Source organism: Tenrec ecaudatus, chromosome 11 (genome assembly GCF_050624435.1).
Source record: "Tenrec ecaudatus isolate mTenEca1 chromosome 11, mTenEca1.hap1, whole genome shotgun sequence".
NCBI classification, from domain to species: domain Eukaryota; kingdom Metazoa; phylum Chordata; class Mammalia; order Afrosoricida; family Tenrecidae; genus Tenrec; species Tenrec ecaudatus.
In genome coordinates, this window is record NC_134540.1 from 133,404,945 (window position 1) to 133,413,482 (window position 8,538).

The 8,538-nt window shown below is 39.2% G+C and overlaps 1 pseudogene; it reads right to left on the reverse strand.

Annotated features, from left to right (window-relative positions):
• Positions 1 to 7,964: 7,964 nt before the first annotated feature.
• LOC142460882 (eukaryotic translation initiation factor 1 pseudogene) lies at positions 7,965 to 8,331 on the reverse strand (annotated as a pseudogene).
• Between the last annotated feature and the right edge of the window lie 207 nt (positions 8,332 to 8,538).

Genomic DNA, 8,538 nt, shown 5'->3' on the forward strand with positions numbered 1-8,538 from the left:
TATACTTTGCTGTACTATTTAATGCAGAATGTCATTATAAAGCAGTCAGCTTGGTTTGGTCTAGTGTGTCTGTATTGACTGCTCTTCAAGTCGTGAGAAATAAGAGGACAAGAAATGCACCTACCCACCCCCAAAAAGACACGGTTAAACGTTTCTTTCTGAACGCCTGTTGAAATAGATTATGTTAAGATTTTTTTTTGAACAGGTAATTCATAATGAACATTTTGTGTACCATAAATGCTTTTAGAGACATTTCTAATGTTTGATATTCATAATTATAACATGGAAAATAGGATCCCTGCAGAAGACAAAAATCTATTTACCTGATGGAATCTTTTCCCTTTCTCTGGCACGTTTTCAGAGATCAGTTTCTACACTTTTGACTGAGATTTCAGTGTATTTTGCCAGAGAGGTCAGCTTCCTTTGCAGATAGATCACCCTGTGGTCAGCTCTCTTTGGCTGGCCTTGGTTATTAAAATATAGAGAGCAAAGTGCATCTATTTTTTAAGTGGTGCCTGATGAATTAACCAATTACAGTGGCCTTTTTATTTCCCCATAAGCTTTACTTTCAAGTCTGACGATGCAGAGTAACTGTAGAATGCCACTGTTTCACTTGCTCAGTATTTTAATACCTTAGTGCTTGTATATGTGTAGAATCTACTAGTGTAGATTAGTGGTTTCCCTGGAATTTTCTGCTGGCCATATCTAGGTGCTGAATGGATTATAAAAGGTATAAATGAGTTCTGGGCATAAAAAATATGAAATAAGCTGTCCTCCTGAAGCCACAGAAACCACAGACATGAAGTTGTGGAGTTTGGGAGCAGGGCTGACATTGATTCACTCAGTAGTAAGAGCTAAGGAAGGAGAAAGAAATCAGTAAAAGGCGTGGTGATGTAAGTTTCACCAATTTTTTTCCTCCTGCTTCTTAGAAGTGGAGCAATTTTCTTCCTAAGTAAAAGCCAATATATTAAAAAGATTTACAAATGTGCTTGACACAACGGATGTATGTATGGATTGTGATAAGAGTTGTACGAGCCCCCAATACAATGATTTAAAAAAAATAATAATTTTTAAAAGATTTACAAGATTAGAGTTGCTTCTGTTGATGTGGACAGAAGGACCAGAGTTCTATTTAATCAGCCTCTCCAAAAATTTTTCCTCTGTTGCTCTCAGAGGTTGCCCTGGAAAAGTACTATAGAACTATAAATCAGAGAGCCTCTCTATATGGAGCGACATTTTTAGAATTAACTTTATAGACTTTTTCTTCCTCCTTGGAACTAATATTTTCAGTATTGTGATCACTAAGAATACATCAGAACAGTCCTTTCTGGTGTTTCCTCAGGAAAAAATTCACAATTTGTCAGTTCCTACGGCCCACGTGGAATGCTTAATTTTTCTTCCATGCCCTGTTCCCCCTTGATGAAATGGCCGAGTGTGCTGCTCTCACTTCCACCCTCATACAGGCCTGGATCCTTTTTCCGGTTTCTCGGGGAGGGGTGTGGTTGTGTTCTGCAGTGTCTCTGGCATGCCTCATCTGAGCTGGTGGGCCTCAGTTCTCTCCTGCTAGGCTCAAGGGTCTCTTCCCTGATTTTGCAGAGACCATACTGTGATGAAACCATACTGGGGTTCAGGCCAGAGGTGAGAGACCACCCCCTCTTCTCCACTCTGTGTCAAACCTGCTGACTAAGACATTTATACCTGGCTCACTTAGAAGGCTTAATCATCTGAACACTTCTTTCAAAGTCTATCTGGAGCCAGTTTGTAGAGGGTCTTCCTGTGGACATCAGGGTAAACGCCACGATTCTCCCTCTCTCCTCCTAACCACTTGGATTCCTTTTCAATTTTTTCAAACTTTTCACATTTCCAATGTTTTCAACTTGGTTTCCTAGACCCAAAGCACTACTGCACTGTCATGTCACTACTGCCATGTCACTCACTAGTGCACATTGGGCTCTAGGGCAGTGGTTCTCAACCTTCCTAATACGACGACCCTTTCATACACTTCCTCATGTTGTGGCCCACAACCATAACATTATTTTCGTTGCTACTTCATGACTGTCATTTTGCTACTGTTGAGAATTGGGCGACCCCTGGGAAAGGGTGGTTCGACCGCCCCCCCCCCCCAAAGTGGTCACGACCCACAGGTTGCGAACCACTGCTCTAGGGCCTCTGTGTTTAAACTTAATGGAAACCACCCACATTTTTGCATCAGCCTAATATGAATTCATACTGAAATTGCTACAATAATTCTGTATTTACATGACAAAGGACCACATCTTCAACATTTTTTTCCTCAAAAAGGTACTTAGGTTTCCCAGTATTTGCAAGTGTACCTAGATGAAGGGGCGACTAATCTTTAGCAGCGCCAACCTTACCACCAACCTAAGTGCGTTCATCATATTCATTTAGTATTTCCAGTGGTCCACATTCAAAAGTAAAATCTTGTCCTACATTCTATTTCTTCCTGGTTCTGCCTTCCCTTCCTTTAATATTTTTTAATGTTTGCAGAATACATAGACTTCCCTATGCTTTCCTATATGATTGTAGGACCTATAGATTATATGTTGCAATAGTTTACACTGAATCTTGATATTAATATCCATGTAGGAGGTTTTTTTGTAAATCTATTTCTATGGTAGTTCATGGGGAGCTTGTAATCACTTAGTAAACAGTGCTTCATTAATCCTAATAATTTTCTTGCAAGGTTAATTATGTAGCAATAATTAACCCCCCCTTTGAGTAGGTAGGCTTTTGTTTCAATGAGAAGTATTCTTACCTCCCATGAGAGACGGAGGGGAGCGAGTAGGCTGCTGTGAACTTCAAGAGTGCCTCTGTGTTACTTAGTGGCCAGAGAATAATTGTTCCCAGTGCTTGTGTCATGCCGGTAAATCTGGTCCACTGGGCTGTGCCTTCCATTCATGCCCTAGCTTTATGATTCTCAAGAGTGTGGATTATGGTTTGCTTGTTAATTTTAGGAAACATACTCTGGCATTCAAAGAAAAATAAATAGGTCATTGACCAACTGAGAAAGTTAAATAGAATATGGAACTACCTCATAGGGTGTTCAAGGCTATCACCTTACTAAGAGCACCAGGTCTTAGCCAGTGTCTCTTGGTGGGTTGGAACTGCCAATCTTTTGGCCAGTAGTTGAGTTCTTAACAATTGGCACCACCTTGGCACTCTAGAAAACGAATCTACTTTTGTCTTTCACCCATTGTGTTGTGTTCTGGAGAAAAAAATTAGGAATGGAATTAACTACACATTAGGCCCCACAAGTTTCTCTCTAACTTATAGGGGTGACATACATACTTAACACATGCATATGTGCCATGAAATGTTCACAGCATCATGCACTTATATAACTTGAACAAATAAATGCTGGCCATTAATTTGAGATGATATACCTGGTTACTCTACGTGTACTAACTAAATATGTACTAAATATAAATTTGATTGGCGTGACTTATTTAAAGGTCATAGGACAGATGAATAAAAAGACCTTTTGCAATGGAGGCTTTACATTTTAAGTTGATTGCCTTGAAAAGTCACTTGGGATCCTTTCAGTACGGTCATTACTTTCAGAATAGCATCCACTGACTTTTCTTGTATATCAGAAATGAAAATTTTTCTTAGGTTTTGAGAGTTTGTAATTTGCCATAGAAATTCCTTGATATAGTATCAGTATTAAAAGAGAATAATTTACTTTCACATATTGGAAATAGGAACAATACGTTATGCTATAAAAATTAATCATCTTTTAAAAGCTCTTTCCCCCCATCTGTTTTGTTCCTTTAGAACATTGTTACATATTAGAACCCCAAGCTATAATTTCAGTTTCATTTTTAGATATATCCTGGGCGAAGGTAATTTTAATGAAAAATGTTAATTTTCTGCAAGGGTTAGACTTCTTAGGATCGAGTCCCAATTTTCTAACATTTAACATTGTGGCCTTGGCAAATGACCTACCTCCTAAATTTTAGTTTTGTCGTGTGTGAAGGGATAATGATTTCAGTCAGTTAACTGGGAAACTGAATTAAGTAATGCCTGTAAAATACACAGCATAATGCCGGGACTGTTTAATATAGGCTCACTAATGGTTAACATTCATTAATTGAATGACCCTGGAACCATTTAGAACAGTAGATTTTTTTTAATTCAACAAATAAAAATTTATTCACTTGGGAAAGAAATATATCTATTTAATTGACTTCAAAGTAAGTCAGAAGACTTCCCAATTATTTGGTCTGCAGTCATGCATTATATCTTTAAATCTTTCTCCCCTCTGTGTGTTCAAGTTCTTCGAAAAAGAATAGTAAGCTGCCATATTTGTTCTCATTTACTCCAAACTCATTTTTTTAAATTCCTGTTTACATCATGAATTGTTTGCCAAAGTTGAGAAACCACAACTGAGAGTCCCCTAAAGGGTGGCGTCGACTCTGAATTGGAAAAAGCAGCAATTCCATTTCCACTGCCTGAGCAAATGCCTCCTTTGTGTAGTTATCAATAATTTTACAGTACAAATGATGTCACACATTTTGATTAGGTCAAATTAAAATCTGCCCTCTGATTTCTTTCGAAAGAGTGCAGTGCATGGTAAAATGCAGCACATCACAAATGTGTATCTCTTAGCCTGCCACGAATCCCTTTCCCTCTGCATCCCTCGGAAAGGACTCAGTTCCCCTGGTAAAATATCTTGCTTGCTGTCTGCTTTTATAAAATTTGTTCTAAGGCTCAATGCAGGAAATTGGCAATAAAATATGATTCTATATTCTGTTTTCAAGGATTATACTTCCTTGCTTTCAATTCCATAAAACTTTTGGACATTACAAACAGGAGAATTAGCGCAGTGGTATTAGAGCTTTAACTCTCTCTAGTCCCTTGTGTTTGAAAAGGCACTTCAGTTAGAACATTGAATACTGACGTCTCCAAGTAATTTCAGTCAAGTCACATACCCTCTCAGAGAGAGCTTCTGGTTTCTCTCTTTTGGAAAGAAGAGCAGCCGTCGGTAACTCATAGGCTTGTATGGGAAGTAAAAGTGGAATATGCAAGAAAGCCATTGAGGAAAGAGCAAGTGGTATCAGAAGATGTTATTGTGGTTGTTACTGTTTTTGTCAATAGCTACTTGTAAAACTAAGTCTTCCTAGTTTACTTCATCACCATGTATGTATGTAAAATAATACTGAGTTCCAATGAAGAAGAAACAACCTGACTAGGACGAAGTCCAGCCAGAATACTCCTTAGCAGCGTAGATGGCGGCACTTCCCCTCATGTACTCTGCACATGTCAGGAGAGACCAGTCCTTGGAGAAGGACATCCTGGTCAAGTGGAGGGGCAGGGACAGAGAGGAAGGCTCTTAAGGAGATGGATTCTCACAGTGACTGCAACCATGGGCTCGAGCATAAGAACAATTGAGAGGATGGCCCAGGACTGGACAGTGGCTTCATTCTGCTGCCCATGAGGGCTATAGAAGTTGGAACCTAACAGCAGCAACAGCAGAAAGATTCATATGGAAAGGAATCTTTGGAATTGTCATGTTTTGAGAAGACTCTAATGTCCTCGGGAGAAGCATGTCTATTGTTTGGCTTGTCTGTTTTTTTCTATATCAATCACCACATTCAAATAGTTCAGTTTACTTTTCACCTGTTGTTCATCAGCGTTTTGACCATGTGCCAATTTGGTTCACATTAATGGACCTCGCTTTCTACAGTTGTAAAATAGAGATTATTCCTATTCCATGTGTCTTTATTTTATTGTATATAGTTTGCACAATAATAATGAGAGTGATCTGCAAATGAAGTGGAAAGAAGCGGTTTTCTTAATTTGTGTGTTTTTAAGTAATATCACATCTTAAGTTTTAGGCTGCTCACAGTAAGCTGACGTGTATGGACTTCAATTTCACTCAGCTCCAGTCATCCTACACTGTTGATGAAGATAAAAAAAATAATTAATCTCCTCATAATAAGCTTCTACTCTCATGTCAATCACTTAGGCTGCTTAGAAATAAACACATGCTTTCCTTCTTGAGGAAGCCAAGAGTTAGCTTTAGATGAGATGGATTCACATTAATGCTTACTGAAAACTTTACCTAAGTCTTGAAAAACTGTCTAAGCAAAATTGGAATTTCATAGAATTATTCATTTTCTCCAACAGCCCATGGCTAAATATAAATAAGTAAAGAATCTGTATCACCTTAATGAAAATTGGAATGTGTTAATTTTTAAGGAATACAAATTAGATATACTTTACCAAATTGTATAATTATAAATTCTTAAGCAAAATAAAATATGGAGACCTTCACAGTTTCATAGGGTGTCTTTGAACTCTTGAAAAGACTACAGATTCGAATTTAGCCTCTGCGGTTTATAGGTGTGAATATTTCGGAACACAGAGACACTCATAAACTTGCTTTCATGGAATAACGTCTCAAATTTAATAGGTAAACAAGCCCTCTGCCTGTTACTCTCTACTTGAAATACTTAGAACTTGTGCTGAGTTCTGACAAACTTAATACTAGGCAAAACCTTTTTTAACAACACTCAATCTTGTGCTTTTGAACAAGTGGAGCAAACTAGATAACCCAGTGCCTTCTAGTTGACTCTGACCCTGGACAGTCCCTTAGAGGTTTTCTGAGACTGTGAGTCTTTAAAGGAGCACACAGCCTCGACCTTCTCCTACATAGCAAGCTGGTGGGTGGATGTCTGTCCAGTCATCACCAACCTTATGTTTAGTGACCCAGTGCCTCGCCCACGGCTCCAGAAGAAATAGGTAAAGCTATATTGAGATTAAACAAACAAACAAACAAACCCAAACAGATCTGTTTACCTCATGCTAAATCAGGCTAATGTCAAATTCTTAAACTCTTTTTATTCGTTATAGCTTCTTATAGTTGGCATTACACAACTCAGACCTGGATGTCATAAACTCTTTTGCAAACCTTGCATCTGTGGGGAACGTCACAGGTGGACAGTCACAATGACTGCAACAATGGGCTTAAACATAACAACAATTGTTACACTCTTAAACACAAATCTTTAGTAGAAATGTCTTAGCTCTAGTGGATATTTTGAAGAGAATCCTAATTGAACAAAACAGGTTATTAAGTGTATACTTTATATGTATTTTTCTGTGTATTATTTTTTTAATATTCACAGATACTCTTGTATCACTTAACTATAGGTCCGGTGCCATTTGAAGTGCACCTGGTCTTCAGGCGAACCTTAGGAGATACCGTCAAGCCCTGAGAGACACTGATTATTCTTAACCGCATTTTCCTTGGTGAGGAAACAAAGGCACAGAGAACTCGAATGAGCTTGTCCAATATTACATTGAGAATTAAAAAGTTGAACCAAACTTCAAGCCATGGAACTACCAGCCAACCTTCAAGCCATCTTAACTCTTCACTGTACTACTCTTCAGTAAAGATAAATCTGGTCTAGAGCAGTAGTTCTCAACCTTCCCATTGCGTGACACTTGCATACAGGTCCTCGTGCTGGGGTGACTCCCCAACCATAAAATTATTTTTGTTGCTACTTGATAACTGTAATTTTGCTACTGTTCTGAATTGGATGACCTCCAAAGGGGTCGCGACCCATATGTTGAGAACCGCTGGTCTAAAGTTGTTCAACAATTCAAAAGATCCTTCACTCATGCAATCCCTTTGGATATAATCTATTTTAAAATAGGGTAAAATTCTGTTTAAAATCCTCTGAAGTACATTTCCTCATATGCTCAGTAACCTCTGAATCTGTTATCTATTAGCCCTTCCCAAACTGTGGCCTGCATCTTTCTTCCCTAATAAAGGGCTTTTTTTTTTTTTTGGCTCTTTTCAGTTTATTGCATGAAGGACTTGCACTAGTCCAAGTTAAATGTGGACCCCAAAAGGTTACATCATACAAGCTGTGAGGTTTTAAACTTGTGACACGGGACAGAGGGAATTTTTCAACTCATTGCAAGGAAGTCCTCACTTAAGCTTCCTTGAGCCACAAGCACTTAAAACCCATGAACCTTCAGCTGGTCGTCCTTAGCCAGTCCAATCTCTACAAGGAACTGGCATATGTTCTTGCGCTGGTCACCCTGGAGCTGAATCACTTCTCCATATTCTGGATGCTCAATCACAGTACCATTGCAGGCAAATTTCTTCTTAAAGGCCTTCACTAGCTTCTTTTTGTCGTAGTCATCAGCGATCCCTTGGATAGTGGTCAGGGTCTTCCTGCCGTTGCACTATTGAATTCTTATATGGGTATAACCCTCTGTCCCCGCAGGCAGCAGGTCATCACCCTTACTTGCATCAGCAAAGGGGTCGAAAGAGTGGAGGTTCTGGATAGCGGACATAGGATACGATTCCTTTTCCTCGGTGGAAACGGCCTGCGGAAGGCGGCAGCTGGAGAAGGGGGCACTGAGCATCGGGATGCGAGGGGGCTCGAGGGGGAGGCTCCTAAGTCCTTGGCGGCGGCTCAGTGACTGGGCGGGCAGGGCTTTCTTCTTTAAACAATTCTATTAGTCAAATAATTCTTCATCTTGTCTTTCCCAGGGAACCTT